Source organism: Euphorbia lathyris, chromosome 4, assembly GCF_963576675.1.
Source record: "Euphorbia lathyris chromosome 4, ddEupLath1.1, whole genome shotgun sequence".
NCBI classification, from domain to species: domain Eukaryota; kingdom Viridiplantae; phylum Streptophyta; class Magnoliopsida; order Malpighiales; family Euphorbiaceae; genus Euphorbia; species Euphorbia lathyris.
Genome location: NC_088913.1, coordinates 41673131 through 41694646, shown reverse-complemented (window position 1 = coordinate 41694646; position 21516 = coordinate 41673131). Strand labels below are relative to the sequence as shown.

Below are 21516 nucleotides of genomic sequence, written 5' to 3'. Positions count from 1 at the left end.
TATATTGTGTTATGTTGATTACATCCTTATCATGGGAACCACACTAGCATGAATTCACAATATAATTGCCATCATTGAACGTGAATTTCTTGTCCGCAACCTCGCCAGTGCCTCATTTTTTCTAGGTATTGATATCACATACACACCGAAAGGCATCCATCTTTATCAAGCTAAATACGTCAACAATATACTCAACCGAATGAAAATGATAGATGCGAAACCCACTTTCACACCAATGGCCACAATACCGACGATATCCAAAGAATCGGGCACCCCGCTCACCTCAGGTGATGAGTATCTAGCATTGTTGGTGCACTACAATATCTTACCCTCATGCGCCCAGACATCGCCTTCATAGTCAATAGACTTTGTCAGTTCCTCCACAGTCCAACTAATGAGCACTAGAAGTGTACAAAACGTGTACTCTAATGTATTCAAGGCACTCCAAACTATGGTATTACACTTTCGTCCCCCTCAACCACCTATGTTCATTGGTACTCTAATAGTGACTAGGGAGGGTGTCTGAATGTCAGACGCTCTACGGGTGCGTTTTGTGTTTTTATGGGCCAAAGTTTTATATCCTGGCACACTAGAAAACAACCCACCATAGCTCGCTCATAAACTGAAAGTGAGTATAAGGCAGTTGCAAATGCTACAAATGAACTTCCATGGCTTCACTCTCTGCTTAGGGATCTTGGGTACCTGATTTCTCAACCGGTTCAACTTTGGTGTGACAATGTGGGTGCTATTTATCTCACGCTAAATCTGGTGTTCCATACCAGAACAAAGCACATTGAACTTGACTTTCAGTTTGTTCGTGAACAAGTTCAATCGGGATTCGTGAATGTTCATTCATACCGACAATGACTAAGTAGCAAATGCTCTTGCCAAGCTCTGGCTAGGACACGATTTCAGACACTATGTTCTCATGTCACTGTCCAACTTGCACATATAAATACTCTTATTTATCTCTAGGATAATTAGGCAATTACTTTTGAATTATTAGAGATATAATTTGTTAGTCTTATTTCTATCCTCTGTATCTAGGTTAAGATTCTTTGTAAATCTCGTGTATATTATATAGGGAAAAGTATAAAAATAAACCATATGGTTTGGCCCATTTTCGAACTGCACCCATGTGGTTTAAAAGTTTGCAAAGCGGTACCATGTACTTCATTCCGTTAGCAAACACATACAAAATTGACTAACGGTGTTAAAAGTCAAAGAGAAAAATATGAATTTGATCCTTATATTTATTTATTTTATCAATTTACTCCTCTTATTATATAATTATCACAAACAAACCCCAAAATAAAAAATAATTTCTCTCTTCCCTCTTAATTTTTCTCTCTCTAAATCAATTCAATGTAAGAAAACATAAAAAGATCAATGAATTGTTGTTGAACCTATTCCTGCGAACCCTAAAATTAAACCTCTCGATTTGGGGCTTTTCTTCTAATTCTGAACCAGAACTCCATCTTCAAGATCCTTCATAAGCTCCCATGTGTTGATTACTTCCGGATCATCGCGAATTGGCGATCGATTTTCCTTAATTTCTTCTTTCTTCTCTTTTTCTTCTTCGCCGGAATGTTACGATTCTTCTTTGTTGCTCTGTTTTTCTTTGATGTCGAGATTGAAAGCGTCGTAAGTAGTTGAACTGAGAGAAACGATATGGCTGAGACCCACTCGGCCGCCATTTTTGACGATGATGGCGGTCTTCTTCCCTGAACATCTTTGACGAAACGCAGCCCATTTGATTTTGTGGGGTTTCTGGTGGTTTTCTGGTTGGATTTTAGCAGTTTTGAAAGAGAAGAAAGTGGAAATGGGGGAAGTTTTTTTCGAATAGATCTTATGGTTTGGTCTGATACTCCTTGTAATTATAGTTATTAGTTAAAGTTCCTATTAGTTTCTTGATAATGGTCGAAGATGGAGAGATTCCCGTCGTCGGAGTCGATGGCCAACCTCTGGCCACAGTAATTCCAGGATGAGCAAACCGTGCCTTTATCCAGCGTTGCTATTGATTCCAGGAATAGGTTGAACGTCACTCCATTGATCTTTTTATGTTGAATTGATTTAGAGAGAAAGATTAAGAGAGAAGAGAATTGATTTAGAGAGAGAAAAATTAAGAGAGAAGAGAGAAAGAAAAAAAGATAAAAAATTAAAGAGAAATTGGAAAAATGGTTTAATTGATTTTTATTTTTTATGTTGGGGTTTGTTTGTGATAATTACATAATAAAAGGAGTAAATTCATAAAATAAATAAATATAAGGACCAAATTCATATTTTTCTCTTTGACTTTTAACACCGTTAGTCAATTTTGTATGTGTTTGCTAACAGAATGAAGTACATGGTACCACTTTGTAAACTTTTAAACCACATAGGTGCAGTTCGAAAATGGACCAAACCACAAGATTTATTTTTGTACTTTTCCCTATTATATAATACTCCCTCCATTCCATTATATAGGTCATTCTAGCAAATTGGTTTTTTCCCTAAATATAAGTCATTCTAGGATTCCAATGCTTATTGTCCAATAGTGACATGAGAGAGAATTATTTTTTGTATTGGTACATGTGTTTTTTCATATTCCAATGCTTATTGCCCAATAGTGACATGAGAGAGAATTTTTTTTAGTTAACCAATATATTTCTTAATTTGTGTGAAATACCCTAAAATGACTTATATAATGGAATGAAGGGAGTAACTAATACACTTCCCAATTAGGGAAAATCATTTGTTTACACAAATACAATCTTCTAAACCACATTCTATTCTTCTAATTGACCTGCTTCAATAAGGGTGTGGTTTTTTTTAGGAAAGAGTATAGTCCTTATTACTATATCACCAGAATTTCAATTTCAGTCTCAAGTCTATGCCTCGTTTCACTTTGAAAAGTAGTTTCTTCCTAAATATATAATATTTATTTTTTTTGTTGATATAAATACAAAGAAGAAAAATAATAGTTAATATATCTATAATTGTGCAATATTATTAAATGATAAAGTAATTTTGTCATAAAAGAAAAAATAAATAGTTAAATATTTGGAATTGTGCAACATTATATAACACAATAATGTTAAGTTTGATTATGTTAACTTTAAATGCGAATGTAAAAAATAAGATGTGCAAATAAAAAAAAGTACTAAAATATAAGATGCGAAATGCCATAAAAGCAATAATAAATAGTTAAAATATTTGTAATTATGTAACATTGCATGAATAATAATGTAACTTAAATGCGAATTTGAAAGATAACCACGGGGTTGTGTTAGAGTGGTAAAGGCTTCTCCTCCTTTAACCAAAGGTTCAGGGTTCGATCCTTGCCTTTGAGAATGGAAAGAATTTCCGTGGCCATACACTTACGAACCAAAAAAAAAATGCGAATTTGAAAGATAAGATGTGAGTTTCTTAGCTCCCAAAAAGCCACATGTAATAAACGACACTGAGAAAAGAAAAAATTAGCGAACGATTTATATATATAAAAAAAATGTAAGTAAATAATTTGTACATGTTTTTTAATATTAACCATATTCTTGCAGGATCAAAGTCATCTTAATGGTTTTTTTACGGCAATTATTATAAATGACCCGAGGAATAAAAAATTCATTACATGCAAGAAACATATAATGTAAGTGAAGTAAATTTTTTATACATATTCATTGTGCCTTCTTTTTGTTGGCATTTCCATGGTTATCAAAACCGGAACGGTCAAAGAATCGGAAAAGACAAAGAGTCAAAGGGTTAGAGGTTCAATCGGGGTTTAACCGAGGTTCAATCAGTATTAAAAATTATGTAAAAAATAATATTATATCCATATTTTAAATTATAAAAATTATATAAATAAAATTAAAAATATTGAATTTATAAATCCAATCATGAATTAAAAATATAATAAAAATTCAATTTATAAAAAAACTAAAAAATATAAATTACATATTTTTTAAAACTAAATAATCAGTATTATTATTAACATAACATATAATATAAGTATAATAAAATAGTTATTATACAATTTTTTAGAGTTTTAAATTTTATTTTATGAAATATTTAAATATTAATAAAATATTATGAGTATTGAAATGATAAAATAATGTTTGTATAATATTTATAGAAATATAAAAAATTTGATAAATAAAAAGAAATAATAATAAATAATAAATAAATAAATAATATTTTAAATATTTACTTTTTATAATGATTATATATATCTATATTGTTAAGATTAAACGCAAGTTAATAAGTGGTCTAGTGGTTAAGTAGACATTTCTTACTCAAAGGTCTTGTGTTTGAATCCTTGGAAAAGCAATTTTTTAGGGTAAATTTCAAATAAAACCCCTGTGGTTTCACTAATTTTCAGATAAAGGATCATGGTTTACTTTTTTTCAAAACGAGGACTGAGGTTTTCAACTTTAGTAAAATAAGGACTTTTTCGATTGATACTATTAAAATCACCATTGACGACTTCAAAAATAACATATTTTAAGAACTACTAATATTCTAAGCAACTTTAATTCTTCAACTTTTTTATTTCGAGATTATTTAGATGGTGTTTGGTAAAGAGAGAGAAAGTTAATGTTTAGAGAGAGAAAGTTCCAAAAAAGATGATTTTCTAAAATCGAAAATGTAGTTCCATAGAAAATATGATATTGAACAACTTAAAGTAAACCACAGTCCTTTATCTGAAAATTAGTGAAATCACATGGGTTTTATTTGAAATTTACCCTTTTTTTTATTTAGTATAAAATGTAACCCAACCAGCCCGGTTAACCGTGACCGGTTCAGACGGGTCATGGTTTAACCGACCGGGTTAGATGGTTATGGCCGGTTTTCAAACATTTAAAAACCGAACCACCTCCGGTCCGAAATGATGACCGGTTCCGATCGAACCGGGTTGAACCGGCCGGTCCGGTTCCGTTCTCAAAACGATGGGCATTTCTATACTAGACTTTTTGGATGATAATTATTGGTCCTCAAATTGTAACATCTTTTGGGTTGTGGGAGTTATGGAATATTGAGACATGTTTGACTTTAGATGGATTGTCAGTGATAGAAATAGAACATACGTAGACGAAAGAAAAAAAAACAAATCTTTTTCTATTTTCAATATATCGTAGGATAATCATATTTCATATCATAAATAGACTAAACACAAATATTTTATTGAAGATCTATCTACTGTTGCAAATAAGGTGCCCATGTAAATCTATTAATCTTCTCAATGAACTAGATCAACTTAAACCTTCGACGTACTAATCAACTTTTGTATAGCGATCACGAATAGAATCGCTTTCAATAGTATCAACACGAACTTAAAAATGAATGAATGAGATGAGAGAAATAATTACGTTGAAAAATTAGAGAGGTTAGCCATAATTTGTTCTAGTAGGATGAAATACCCTAATGGTATTATCTAATTAGGTTTAATAAACTAATCAATATTCTTTTTTTTTTGGTAGAAAAGGAAAGCAAAGCAAAGCAAAACAAGCAACTACACCGGGATTAGCCTAGGAAAGCTAACCCCAATCCTATCCTCTAAAAGAAGAGGAGAAAGAGCGATAGGGGGAACGGTAAGGGTAGAAACACCTAACACCCCCTCATGGCCTGCCGCCGCCAAGTGATCTACAACACGGTTCTGCTCCCGGAAAATGTGGCTGAACTCAAGGATATCAAATGAGGGGCTAAGCCTCTTAATAGCTTTAATAAGGTTGCGGCTATGAAGACTCATGGCATGACTACCCAAAATCATATTGATGGCCTCCAAGTTATCAGACTCCACAGAAAGCCTCTTAACACCCAGCCTAATCGCCAGCTGGATCCCAGAGAGAATGCCCCAGAGCTCCGCAGAGAAGGAAGAACCCAAACCCAAATTCTGGGTAAACCCAGAATGCCAGGCGCCTCCCGCATCCCTAAGAACACCTCCGGCAGCAATCTTACCATTACTGAGGCAGGAACCATCAGTATTCAGCTTCACAACCCCCTCTCTCGGCCTGCTCCAGCTCACGAGGTGGACATCACTACTCGGGGAAGATCTGGCAAGGGACTCACCTTTGAAACTAATCAATATTCTAATCACATTAAGGTTTACTTAATTTAATAGAAAATATAATTACTAATTTTATTTATATATATATAATTAAAATTATAATCAAATTAAAATTTATATTTCCTTTTAGGATTATAATTAATTGATAATATCCGCCATGAAACATGGAGGACTAAACCGAAGATATTCCCTCGTAAAGAGGGCTTAAAGGGAAAAAGGTCCGCCTCTAAGATGTACAGTAAAACCTCTATAAATTAATAATGTTGGGACCATTGAATTTTATTAATTTATAGATATATTAATTAATCGATAAATTAATAATTATTAATTTATAGAGTGATTTTAAATTTTTTAAAAATAAAATTTAAATTACTAATTGTTTCAAACATTGCAAAATTCCTACAAGGGATGAATATGCCACAACGAATTTAGAGGAAGCAATCACAAAAGAAGACATTCATGAACTTGAGGGAATGATTGGCCAACTTGGTTACCGCAATCAAATGAATGTCAATCAAATATTGGATTATCCAGGTGAAAACAATTAATGCTCACAAGTCCAAAGTTTAGAAGAAATTGTGTCGAGCGTTATGCAAAATTCAATTGAGGATGAAGTTGAGAATGATTTAGTACCTTTGCAATCAGCCACAAAAAAGGAAGCAATTATAGCATCATCCATTCTTTACAATTTTTTGTTAGAGTTTGATAAGGATACACCGGAACTTTTGAATACACTGAGAATAGTTAGAGATGAAATTAAAAACAAAATACTATAGATTCATATTTTGCTAAATTATCCCAAGTATGTATATATATATATATATATTTCGCATATGTATTTAAGAAATTATTAATTTATAGAGGTAATAATATAATGTATTTATAAAGGGTTGTTACAGAAAATTATTATCTTATTAATTTATTAAAATTGATCATTTTTTGAACTGCTCCAAGTCGGGACCAGAAGAAATTATTATTTTAAAGAGTTTATTAATTTATCGAGTATTAATTTATAGAGGTTTTACTGTATATGGCGTACAGATAGAAATACGGTGTCGTCTCATGGATTCCTTCTTACGATCCGCCACATAGCACATAACGGGAAATACGGTGTCGTCTCATAGAGTTCCACTCATGATCCGCCATGCAGCTCATAGTTGGAGATACGGTGTCGTGCCATGGGTTCTTACAAAGATCCGCCCGGCAAGAGGAAGAAGGGATCCGCCTCATATGGCGATCCGTCTTTGGAAGAAACGAATGACTATACGACGTAACTCACTAGCATTCAACTAGCATTAAAGATATCTCAAAACCTGCCAAAGCTTGGAGGTTAGAGGAGAGAGTTAGACTGCATTAAAGGAGCATTACTCTTCATTAAAAGAGCATTAAGAGAAGGTTATTACAGTTCTCACTCAAACCTGTATAAATACCCTTGTAACATGACAATAGAGGTACACTTACACACTCTTCTTAGCTTCACTTTGTCATTACAGTTTATTCTTTTAAGAAGTTTACTGACTTAGGCATCAGAGTGCCCCCGACCGATCCCAACGGTGACTCACAGGGACGCTTTACGGTGTTGCTAAATCTACACAATATCATTAATTTAATTAATTAAATTATAATTATAATTACACTATAAATCAATTAAATAACTTATCCTAACTAATAGTGCAACTTTGGCCCCCTCTAATTTTCTTCCTCAAAATTGGAATAATTTTAAATTGCCATTTCGTCATTCGGTCTTTATTCTTAGTGTGTGACCTATAAGTTCTTACCGCAACTAGTCGTATATGTTTATTGCAATTAACTTAAACAAACCAATTCAATCAAAACGTATAACATAATGAGTGTGCAGACTATTTTTTTTTATCAAAATTGTCTCATTATCCTAGAGCCATAAGGAATCAGGTTGATTCCGACCTTTTACCTTTCAGCATTAGATGCAGTATAATATGATCTTTCATCAACTATATCCTTAAACAAATAGTAACTATGGAAACTATCAAGTTACATATACAAAATGTTTGTTTTACTTATCTAGGTAGAATTAACTATGAATAGATAAGTTAAGTGAAATTTGCATTTCATCTCTTAATCGTATCACCTTGCAAGGATTTCAAGTTAATTCTCCACAAGAGGCCATGAATATATCTCTCATCTGTCGAGATTGATGAGTGCTCAATCTATAATTAACTACTCTGCAATTACTTTATGTGATACCCTATCTATGCCCGAGGCACACCGGGTGTGTTAGATTGTGCTAGATAACAGAGTCAAAGCATCACACCATATAATCCAGAATCATATTAATGATCATTTAAGTTTAAGGATTAGTTATACCTACTAATACCATTGAGATAAGATATGTGACACTAGATAGATCCATCCATTCTATTATCTCATGCCAGATCTCAGTCCTAATGAACTCATTCATTGGATCCACATAACTGTCTATATATCTTTATATCTAAAGCTTGTGAGATCGAATTTTTGTTCATGAACAGAAGACATTGTTACATGCAAGTCTCTACGATATTATGTTAATCCCATGACATAATACTTGACTTGGGTTCATTTAAGTTTATCGAATAATTAGAATCATAAAGTACGGTCTCACTTCATCTTGTATGAACACTTTACGATTACTGTTATAAACTAGGGATTACTTATATCTTTCTATTTAGTTGTGATAAAAGATAACATGCCTTTTACATAGTTGAACTACTATATCAAATAAATCAGTAATGAATAATTCATTTATTAATAAGTTATGTCATAAACCAATTGTCTATAGGACACTACACTAACAGACGGTGTTGAGACATGACTTTCCATTTCTTTCTTTCGGTTAGCAAAGTGTCTTTGAAAACATTTATAACTTTAAATGTTATGTTAGATGGATCTTCAATTAAATTGCTAACTTGAACCTGGAAAACATGACTATCTCGGATAACTTTGGCCATAACAGAATGTATGTCAACCATACTTTTACAACCACCTAATAGATTATATGCATACATGTGATGCTCGTAAAGTATATAGCATTTAATAGGACAAGTGTATCCTATCGCAACAAGTAATATTATGCTAAGCACGAGATCGAACCATAAAGACTATTTGTTATAGTTAGTAAATCTACCTAGAGTGATCTAATTGTTTAGAGGGTTGGATAAAAGTTTTGGTTTTTTTTATAACTAATTAAATGAATTAAAGCTATAAAGATAACAAAATAAAGTGAACAATTAACAGGGTAGAAGGTGAATCAATGGATAGAACAATCTAGGCTGAGGAATCCTTTGATTAAATCCTATGTATGGGTTTAGGGAGTTCAAATTTATGTTTTACCAGTGATTGACGGTAATTGCCCTAAATGAAAGACAAATGTGATAAGTATTCGTCTATCCTATTCACATGCATTCGGGTGACGGCTTGATTAGGCATATACCCTAGGTCATGCAAAGCATTAGGTTCTTTGGAAACTAAGGCTAAATTCGTAGCCCAGCCACGAAGCCGCACTCCTAGTGGTCTCTAGCGAGGTCAGGTTTACACAGATTCGGTATAGATAATTCCATGGTCAGGTTCTTATCTATTTATAATCCTATTTAATGTCAGGGTCACAGGCATTAAGCACATTATATACATAAACAGGCTAGTTGATCATTATCAATGTTCATTCTAGCATAAATCCCATTCCTGACAATTTCTAGGCATTAAGCATGCATAAACTGATCAATCAAAGGTCATAGATCCCTAATCATACATATTCATACAATCAATTTCATCCCCATCCCAAATTGAATGGGGACCAGTTCATAGACAAACCAATCATAGACATATATGAATAATAGAAAAGGCTTCAATTAAATATAAAAGGAAAAGATAAGAGGGAAAGATAGAAATCCAAAACCCGTTTTGCCGATTCCAATTACAGAAATAGAAGATGAGGAACTTCTCCCATCAATTGTTCTTGAAAGAAATAAAGACTGAAAATAAACCAAATCTAGAAAGCAGGAAAACTAAACTAAAACCTAAAACTACATTGTGGAGGCTGACTTATTAAAAATATGATCTCCCCCTTAAAGATTAGGATTAGCTCCCTATTTATAAAGTTAGGGAGGAAACCTTAATGCCTCAAGGGTAAAAAAGGACATTTACAAAGTGTTTTTAATGGGCTTTAGGGCCCTATCCGCACATTTTAGCAAGGGGGAAGGCACTGGTGCGCCTTGTTGAAACACCTTTCCATATGATTTTGATTTGACAAAATTATTCCCATGATTAAAAACAATTAAATTTAAGTGCTTTGATTTAATTGTACTAATGAGTTTGTTCAATGTTTAGTAAATTAACTAACGAGAAAGGAACTAAAAGCCTATAAGAGAAAGACAAAACAAAGTCAGTAAAAGCAAGTCACACAGCAGAAGCTGAGTGGAATGCAACTCAGCTTTGCTAAAGAAATGTCTTCTTCAGAAAAGCTTGAAGGCGAAGCCGCTGAGTCAAGCTGAGTAATAATCAAGTCAGCGTCAAGGTTCCGTCAACTTGGAAGACAAGGTCTCACAAATTTCTGAAACAAATCAGAAGCCTCAAAAATCTGTTTTAAGGACCTTTTCGAGATGCATGGACCATCTGACTTTTGGATAGAAGACAAACCTGGCACCTGTCCAAAACAGAAGACAGGATTGGCCTGCAGCTCTGAAAGTTGACCACGTGATGACGAAGAAGATCGTTCTTCCCACAACGGCTATGTCGGAATTCAAATCATTGAAGCCACAACATTGCTATAAAAAGGGCAAATCATCACTTGGATAATATAAGACATATACAACTACATACAGACAGAAAAAGAAAATCTTCATGAAGTGAAAATCCAAAATAGAAGCTGTCTGAAAAGAAAAAGCAAGCTCTTACACCAAACTCCAATCATTGTGTAAAAGTCTAGAGTGATTTTAATCATCTAAAGTGTTCTTCATTTAGTGAGAACAATTCTAGTATCAATTGTAAAAGGTTAGAAAGGTGAAGCTGAGTACTCGGTTATAGTACTCAGTGGTAGAGAGAAGCTGAGTACTCGGTTATAGTATTCAGTGGTAGATAGGATTGAGTAGACGAATAGAGGACGGTACTCTTGCATACTCAGTTGCTATTGTAAAAGGTTTGTGCTCTACCTTTAAAGAGCTCATTAGAGGATTGAAAAAGCTCGGAAGGATTCCGGGGACTGGACGTAGGCGGAGAGGTCGAACCAGGATAAGTCTGCTGAGTAACTTCTAACACTTTCTCTTGATATATATATATATATATATATGTATGTGTTTCTTGCTTAAAATTACTCAGTAAATAATCTATACAAGCTGAAGCTGAGTAATCTGAGTGCTGAGTTGGAAACTGACTTAAGTGTTATTTCCCAACTCACAACTGAAACAACTCTAATCAGCATCTGATTAAAGCTGTTTCACATATCACTCAGCCTTGCTGACCTGAAACTAACTTAAATTATCAAGCATCCAATTAAGTCAGCATTATTAAGCGAAAAAGTTATATTAGTTCCTAACCCCCCCCCCCCCCTTGGAACTAAACCTATTACGTTACACGGGACCAACAAGTGGTATCAGAGCCTAATAGCTCACTAATCAAGATAAAACTATCTTGAGCTGATCCCTGTAATGGATGAGAATAGCACTCATTTCCTTCCAGGAAATCAAACAACCTAGATACTCCCTGAGGGATTATCTATTAGTCGGCCTCCTCTGTTCTTTGGATCTAATTATACATTTTGGAAGAACAGGATGAAAAACTTCATTCAGGCAACAAATATGAGTGCATGGCTAGCTATAGTCCAAAGCCTTTTTCTTCCCTATGAAATCATTGACGGTGTAAAAACTGTCAAAAGCGAGGCTAAGTGGTCAGAAGATGACCTTAAGTAATTACAAAATAATGCTTCGGCTATCAATATGCTTCACTGTGCATTAGATGCTGCAGAATACAATAAGATTTCAGGTTGCGAGTCAGCACAAGAAATCTGGAAGAAGCTGGAAGTGACCTATAAAGGAACCAGCAAGGTCAAAGAGTCCAAGGTGAATTAGCATATGCGGCTGTACGAGCTGTTTGAGATGAATGATAATGAAGACATCTCTGAGATGAATGCAAGATTCACTAACATTATCAATGAGCTTAAGAGACTCGACAAGAACTTCACTAAAGAAGAGCAAGTGAAGAAGATTCTAAGAAGTCTCCCCAAGAGCTAGCAAGCAAAGAAGACAGCTGTTGAAGAAGCTCAGGACCTGACCACGTACAAGTATGATGAGCTCATCGGATCTCTGCTGACCCATGAGATCTCCATGAAGAATTTTGAGGCCAAAGAAAAAACTGAGGACAAGAAGCAAAAATCTCTTTTCATGAAAGCTGACTCAACCGAAGTTGACTCATCAGATGATGAGGAGATGGCCATATTTACCAAGAAGATGAAGAAGCTGTTTAGGAAAAATGACAAATACAGCAAAAGGCCATTCAAAATAAGTGATAAATACAAAGCTGAGTCTAGCGACAGCAGACACAAGAAGGACAACTCAAAGCCCGTTACTTGCTTTGAATGCCATCAAGCTGGACACATCAAATCAAGCTGTCTTACCTTGAAGAAAGATAAGAAGGGAAGTAGAAAGGCAATGGTGGCCACATGGAGTGATAGTGATGAGTCAACCCCGTCAGAAGTTGAGGCCACTGAGTCAGCAAACATCTGTTTTATGGCTGACTGCTGACACCTGCCATTCTGAGCTAGCTGACCTGCCTGGTGGGTCTGACCATGAGGAACACTTAACGAGGTAACATCTCTACCCTTGCTCAGAAATGAAATGATTAATGCCCTGAGTGATCTCTATACACTGATAAAAAAAAGTGTAACAAGAAAACACGAGCACTCAGCAGGCGGTGTGATGAGATTGAAAAGGTTAAACTCAGTGACCTCCGACATCTTCTCCAGGACAATACCAGGCAAGATGAAAACTTAAAAATCATGCATAGGTTTATTTCTGAAGTCCAATCAGATTCTAAGAAACTGAGAAAGGACATCACATCCTTACAGAATCAGCTGAGTTCATCAGCAAAGAAAAGATTCCATCCAAAAGCTGAGTACTCAAGTACTAGTCAGCAAAGGCGGTACACTCAACCAAACAGTCAGTGTGATTGTTGTGGAAAGAAAGGACACACTATAAAAGTGTGTTGGTATGCTCAGCACCATCGTGCTGACCAAAAATGGAAATACCCCCAAAGGGTAGTTTATTGTGACTTTTGTGGGAAAGATGGCCACACTATAAATGTATTCCGTCACAAAATTAAATATGATGCATCACATGTTGACTCTAACAAACGAGGACCCAAAAAGACTTGGGTACCTAAAGATAACTAGTTCAATTGCAGGTGATCCTGAGGTGTGCTGAGAAGTCAAAGCTATGGTACATTGACAGCGCATGCTCAAGGCATATGACTGGTGATGAAACTCAGTTCATCACACTTGTGCATAAACGAGGAGGAAATGTAAGTTTTGGAGACAACAAAAAGGGTAAGATAGTAGGGTCAGGTACTGTTGGTGGTAATCCTACTATTGAGTCAGTCTCCCTAGTCAGGGGTCTTAAATATAACATATTGAGCGTAGCTCAGCTGTGTGACAGCGGTAGAAAGGTTGTATTTGATGCCACTGAGGGTAGAATACTCGAGGGCAAAACAAATGAGTTGATTTTAACTGCCCCTCGTGTTGACAACGTTTTCATGTTAAACCTAGAAAAGAAGTTTTCAAAGAATATATGCTTAGTGTCAAAGGAAGATAATTCCTGGCTATGGCATAGGAGACTTGGTCATGTAAGCATGGACCTCCTTGCCAAATTAGCAAGAAAGCAATTAGTTGAGGGATTACCCAAACTCAGGTTTGAGAAGGATCAATTGTGTAATGCTTGTTAGCAAGGTAAACAAACTAAAAAGTCTTTTCAAAACAAAAATGTAGTCTCAACCAAGCGTCCATTAGAGTTGCTACACTTGGATCTTTTCGGACCAGTCCAGCCACTGAGCTTGGGTGGTAGGAGATTTTCCTTGGTCATTGTGGATGACTTTTCTCGGTACACTTGGGTCATCCTGCTGAGTAGCAAGGATGAAGCTTTTGAGATGTTCTCAACATTGGTTAGAAAATTTGAAAATGATAAAGACCTAAAATTAGCTCACATCCGAAGTGATAATGGCGGAGAATTCAAAAACCAACAATTTGATTGAATTCTGTGGAGTCAGCGGCATTGACCACAATTTTTCTGCTCCTAGAACTCCTCAATAAAATGGGGTAGTTGAAAGGAAGAACATAACCTTAGTTGAAATAGCTAGGACAATGCTAAGTGAGAATAGGCTTCCAAAGTATTTCTAGGGTGAATTCAAAAACCAACAATTTGATTGAATTCTGTGGAGTCAGCGGCATTGACCACAATTTTTCTGCTCCTAGAACTCCTCAAAAAAATGGGGTAGTTGAAAGGAAGAACATAACCTTAGTTGAAATAGCTAGGACAATGCTAAGTGAGAATAGGCTTCCAAAGTATTTCTAGGGTGAATTCAAAAACCAACAATTTGATTGAATTCTATGGAGTCAGCGGCATTGACCACAATTTTTCTGCTCCTAGAACTCCTCAAAAAAATGGGGTAGTTGAAAGGAAGAACATAACCTTAGTTGAAATAGCTAGGACAATGCTAAGTGAGAATAGGCTTCCAAAGTATTTCTAGGGTGAAGCTGTCAACACAGCTTGCTATATACTCAATAGGGCTCTAGTTAGACCTATACTTAAGAAAACCCCCTATGAACTTTGGAAAGGACGAAAACCCAATATTGGATATTTTCGTGCCTTTGGTTGCAAATGTTTTATCCTAAATACTAAAGACAACCTTGCTAAGTTTGATTCAAAAGCTGATGAAGCTATCTTCTTAGGGTACTCAATAAACAACAAAGCATATAGGGTGTTTAATAAATGAACCAGGTCTTAGAAGAGTCTGAACATGTTGAGTTCGATGAAACTAACCCTGCAGGGAAGATAAGTCAGCCTGCCGAAGATGACACATGCTCAGCTTCTGTTAACCCCAAAATATACCTAAAATATCATCGATATTTACATCAGTTTTGCTACGAATTCATACTATTTATATCTGTTTAGCATACTTTTACTTCCAAATATGTTTCTTTCATGCAAGGTACCTGAATATTTGGTAAAATCCAAATAGGAACGAAAAGAAGTAAAAAACAGAAGAAAACCCCTACAAAAGGAGTCAAAGGCGACAAAAATCAAACGCGCCGAAACGAGGACGAGGACGAAGTCAGAAACGGAGTAAAAACCTCCGTGTCGCGACCGAGAATCCTCCATTCTCGGTCGCGACACGCGTCGACCAGCAACTTCTCCCTTCTTTTCAAAGGCTAAAACCTGCTCCCCCATTCTCGGTCGAGAATTAAATATTCTCGGTAAGATCAGAATTTCAGAAGGACTATTCGTACAAATTCGTTTTCAAAGAAACGCGTCCGTTCGATTGGATAAGAATGCCTCTTCACAGCAGACACGTTCCTTAAACCCGACTCTTAAACATCTATAAATAAAGAGTGGATTTCAGAGTTGAGAGATATATTGAAGAGAAGATTAGTATAGAATTAATGCAGAAATTCTGAGTCGAGCGATTCAGAATTAGAAGTTCGATTCTGTAAAAAGCAATATGATGTACACACATTGTTTATTAAATAATTACAAACACAGTAGCATTTAGATTTGTTCATATTGGTTTACATTTTGGTAGTAGATAGACCAGTCTCTATTCCGAAGATTCAGCGAGAAGATTTAGTAGAGGATTCGCCCTAGGAGCCTGACAAACTCTAAACGAGGTTCAAGGAAAGGATTGACAACCCGTTCGATTGAAAGTCGTCGAAAGCTTCCATACTTCTTGTTCTCTGTAAACTTGTATCAAATTCATACTTCATCTAATAAAGTTTATTCTTTTCGATATATTTTTTTTATGTAGCACTTATGGTAAATGATCCGAAGTGAGTTCTGGTGTTGTCATTAAAATGTAGTTGAATTCAAAATCATTACAAGGAAACTTTGTTGAACACTTAGACAAATTGATATCTTGAAAAAGTATTAATTTGGTTAAGGTAACAATCTAACCCGACCGTAGGAGGATTGTCTGCGGTTCAAAGCCTTTTAATTGAAGGAATTTACGTTATTACATTTTTATAATTTATACAAAGTTTAAACTTGTTTTCTTTGCTTAATGCAAACGAATACATTTATTTACTTTTCTAAAGAACTAAACGTTTCTGTCTTGTAAATTCATCCTTAAATCAGAAGTGATTTCTAACATTCGATATATTCTAGTCTAATTCTTATTCTACCAGTTTCAAAACCAAAATCCAATTAAACGATTTTCCATATTATAAACCTTAAAAGTAAATCTAACCGATTCAAAATAAGTTTTCGTTAAAAAGCATTCCCTGTGGGTTCGATATCTTTTATTACTACAAGCGTAAACCGTGCACTTGCGAAAATCGCTCAACAAGTTTTTGGCGCCGTTGCCGGGGAACGCCAAAATTTTTAACAAAAATTTAGATTTTTCGTGTTTTATTTCGAATCTAAGTTTACACATACTTATTTAAACTTTTATATTTTATTTATTTCAAATTTCTAACATATTTATTTTTCAAATTCTGTTTTGAAGGTAGTTTCGGTTCGTGCAAGATTTCAGGTACATGCGCAGTTCTCGAAGTTCGGGCACTTCACCAAACCCTATAGATCCAGAAATTGAAAGAACCCTTAAAAAGAACAAGAAAAACAAGAAAAACAAAAACAAAACTCCATTAAAAACTAGAGATACCGAGCCAGAAACTATGGCTACACTTATGGATTACGCTAGGCTAGGAGTGGCCGGTGTAACAAACAACATAGTTAGACCCCAAATAAATGCAAACCAATTTGAAATTAAGCAAGCATTGCTTAATATGTTGCAAAATAATGTAACATTTTACGGGTTGCCTAACGAAAATCCTAACACCCATTTGACAAATTTCCTTGAAATTTGTGACACTTTTAAAATATCAGATGTGACTGCCGAAGCAATCAAACTTCGCCTCTTTCCTTTCACTCTGAAGGACAGAGCCAAAGAGTGGTTAACTTCTATGCCAGGCGCAACATTTGAAACTTGGGACCAACTTGCCCAAGCATTTTTATCAAAATATTTCCCTTTAGCAAAAACCGCAAGAGTCATAAAAGAGTTAACATCTTTCTCTCAACATGATAACAAAACTCTTTATGAGGCTTGGGAACGTTTTAAAGAACTTCAACGTTTATGCCCACACCACCAATTGCCCGATGCACTTTTAATGCAAACATTCTATAATGGATTAAATCCTACAACTAGAGGTTCATTAGATGCTATGTCGGGAGGGTTGTTTATGAAAAAGACATCTGCCCAAGCAAGAGAACTGTTGGAGGAAATGGCGATTAATAGCAGTATGTGGCCCGCAGATCGTGGATATATTCCAGTGGCGAAACCATCATCCTCAAACACATCATCGGTTAAAGGTATAGTGAATCTTGATCCAGTTGCGATGTTACAAGCCCAATTTTATGCCTTATCGCACAAACTTGATAGGTTTATGGCACGTGCGACTCTAATGGTAATACAATCCAAACGGATGTGGATTATGAAGGTATGAGCGAGATTGAACAGGTAAATTTTGTCCAAGGGCAAAACCAAACTAATAACCCTTATTCCAATACTTATAATCCTGGATGGAGAAATCATCCTAACTTTAACTGGAGAGATAATAATAATAATGCAAATGCTAATCAAAATCGTACCAATAATTATCAAAATCAATCAAGAGATACGATTAGCACTTTATCTTCTAAGATCGACAAATTTATTGATGCTATGAGTGGAAAAATAAGTAATCACGACGATGGTTTTAAACGGGTCGAGAATAAATTCGATCAGCTTATTAAAAACCATTCATCTAGCATCCATAATTTGGAGGTTCAAATTGGACAACTTGCTAAATCAATTCCATCTCGCAAAGAGGGAAGTCTTCCCAGCCATACGGAGGAAAATTCGAAAGAGCATGTAAAGGCTATCACTCTTCGTTCAGGGAAAAACTACTTAGGTCTGGAAATGCCCGGAGATTCAACTTTACGAGGAACTGATTTACCAAAATCCAAAGAAGATACATTAAACACTAAAAGTTCACCAATAGACTCAAGTACAAAAACTTTTGTACCCAAACCACCTTTTCCACACAAAGTCCGAAATAAGGACTATGACAAACAACTTTTAACATTTTTAGACAAACTTAAAAATTTGCATATTAATTTGACATTTATGGATGCGATTACGCAGATTCCCAATTATGGTAAATTCTTAAAAGATTTAATTTCAAAGAAAATTAGTTGGGAAGGGATTTCATCCATTTCACTAAATGAAGACTATAGTTCGATAGTGTCGAGTAATTTTCCTACTAAACTCAAAGATCCCGGATGTTTTACTATTCCGTGTAAATTGGGAGATATTGAATTCCCAAGTTGTCTTCGTGGTTTAGGAGCAAGTATAAACTTAATGCCGTTGTCTATTTTTAATAAGTGAGGTTTAGAAGAAGATATCAAACGTACCAATATGGTTTTGCAATTAGCAGATCAAACCACTAAAAGACCATATGGTATAATTGAAGATGTTTTAGTTAAAGTCGACAAATTTATTTTTCCTACCGATTTCGTTATATTAGATTTTGCATATGACGTTAATTGTCCACTAATTTTTGGTAGACCGTTTATGAACACGGGACGTGCTCTAGTTGATGTGTCGGAAGGGAAAGTAGTTTTAAGGATAGGAGAAGATAAGATCGAGTTTGATATGAACAAGGCAATGAAATATCCTATGGAGGAATTCGCCTGTACGAAACTTGATTTAGTTGAAGAATGTGTTAATGACATTATTAAAAAAGAAGAAATAATAGAACCAATAATGGGTGAAGAATTTGAAGATAAAGACCCAGAACCTTTGATTTGAGAAGATGGACCAGTTCCACCTTCAATTGTAATTCCCCCTAAATTAGAACTTAAAGAGTTACCAAAGCATTTGAGGTACGCTTTCTTAGGCGAAGGCGATTCTCTACCTATAATTATCTCTAACAAATTAACACTTGTTCAAGAAGAAAAATTGAAAGAAGTTGTTAGAAATAGAATAGGAAGTATGGGATGGCAAATTTTAGACTTGAAAGGAATTAATCCTATTATTGTCATGTAGAGAATTCACTTAGAAGAAGATAAGCCACCTAAAGCGGATAGGCAAAGACGCTTAAATCCGAATATGAAAGAAGTAGTAAAAAATGAGATTACTAAACTTTTAGACAATGGAATCATTTATCCTATTTCGGATAGTGAATGGGTTAGTCCAATCCATTGTGTACCTAAAAAAGGAGGCATAACTGTTGTAAGGAATGACGAAGGTGAATTGATACCTACGCGAACTACCACCGGCTGGAGGGTTTGTATAGATTATAGGAACCTTAACAAAGCAACCAGGAAAGATCATTTTCCTCTACCTTTCATTGATGAAATGATCGAAAGGATAGCTGGTCATGCTTTCTATTGTTTTCTAGATGGTTACTCCGGATTCTTTCAAATTTATATTTACCCGGATGACCAAGATAAAACAACCTTCACATGTCCTTATGGAACATTTGCATATAGCAACATTTCAACGTTGTATGACTGCATTTTTTAACGATTTCATTGAAGACATCATGGAAGTTTTTATGGATGATTTTTCCGTTTATGGAGATTCTTTCGATGCATGTTTACAGAACTTGGATAAAGTTTTGTCTAGATGTGAAGAAACGAATTTAGTGTTAAACTGGGAAAAATGTCATTTCATGGTTGACAAGGGAATTGTTTTAGGTCATAAGATATCTGAAAAAGGATTAGAAGTGGATAGAGCAAAAACTTCAGTAATAGAAAAATTACCCCCTCCAACTACTGTTAAGGGAGTAAGGTCATTTTCAGGACATGCAGGTTTTTACAGACGATTTATTAAAAACTTCTTTGTAATTTCCAAATCTCTTACTAATTTACTCATGAAAGACTCAACCTTCGATTTCAATGGAGATTGTGTTAAGGCCTTCGAAACATTGAAAACAGCTTTAGTCAGTGCACCCATAATTGCTAAACCCGATTGGGATTTACCTTTTGAAATCATGTGTGATGCAATTGAATTAGCCGTCGGATGTGTTTTAGGTCAAAGGAAGGATAAGAAACTTCATGTTATCTATTATGCAAGTCACACATTGTCGGGTGCACAATTAAATTATACCACAACAGAGAAAGAAATGCTAGCGGTAGTTTTTGCATGTGATAAGTTTAGGTCGTACCTGTTAGGTTCTAAAGTTATTATTTATACCGATCACGCAACTTTAAGGTATTTATTTGCTAAAAAAGATGCAAAACCGCGTCTGATTAGATGGGTTTTGTTGTTACAAGAATTTGATATAGAAATTAAAGAAAAAAAAGGAGTAGAGAACCTTGTCGCCGATCATCTATCGAGACTCGAAGATGAAAACGGTCCTATAGGTGAAACTATCGGTATACGAGATGATTTCCCTGATGAATATCTCTATCAAATAAAAAGTGTCATGTCACCATGGTATGCGGATATAGCAAATTATCTCACAGCCAACGTTGTTCAAGAAGGATTAAATTTCCATCAAAAGAAAAATTCTTTTCTGACGTTAAACAATATTTTTGGGAAGATCCTTTCTTGTTCAAAACTTGTGGTGATGGAATGATTAGGAGATGCATTAGTCAAAATGAATACGGGTCTATAATGTCAGAATGTCATTCTAGCTCTTATGGAGGGCATAACGGCGTTAGTAAAACAGTGGCCAGGATATTAGAATGTGGATTCTTTTGGCCTACGTTGTTTAAGGACGTCCGTTCATTTATTATTCGTTGTGACAAATGTCAAAGAACCGGGAATTTAGGAAGGAAAGATGAGATGCCTCTCACAAACATGTTAGAAGTTGAAGTCTTCGACATGTGGGGAATAGATTTCATGGGACCTTTTCCCACTTTTTTTGGTAAAACTTATATTTTAGTAGCCGTAGATTATGTTTCAAAGTGGGTTGAAGCAATTGCAACCCCGACAAATGATTCCAAGGTTGTTGTTAGGTTTCTTGAAGATGTATTTTGTAGATTTGGTTGCCCTAGAGTCATTATAAGTGATGGAGGTACCCATTTCATAAACCGAAGTTTTGATGCACTTATGAGAAAATATGGAGTACACCACCACGTATCTACGCCATACCATCCTCAATCGAATGGTCAGGCGGATATATCAAATAGAGAACTCAAATGGATTCTAGAGAAAACAGTTTCGTCTTCAAGAAAAGATTGGTCTTGTAAGCTTAAAAATGCATTATGGGCATA

At 35.1% G+C, this 21516-nt stretch overlaps 1 non-coding gene across 1 annotated transcript; it reads right to left on the bottom strand.

Annotated features, from left to right (window-relative positions):
- Positions 1-17297: 17297 nt before the first annotated feature.
- LOC136228311 (small nucleolar RNA R71) lies at positions 17298-17404 on the bottom strand. Its single transcript, XR_010688639.1, has one exon. It is a non-coding gene; the product is annotated as a small nucleolar RNA R71 (small nucleolar RNA).
- Between the last annotated feature and the right edge of the window lie 4112 nt (positions 17405-21516).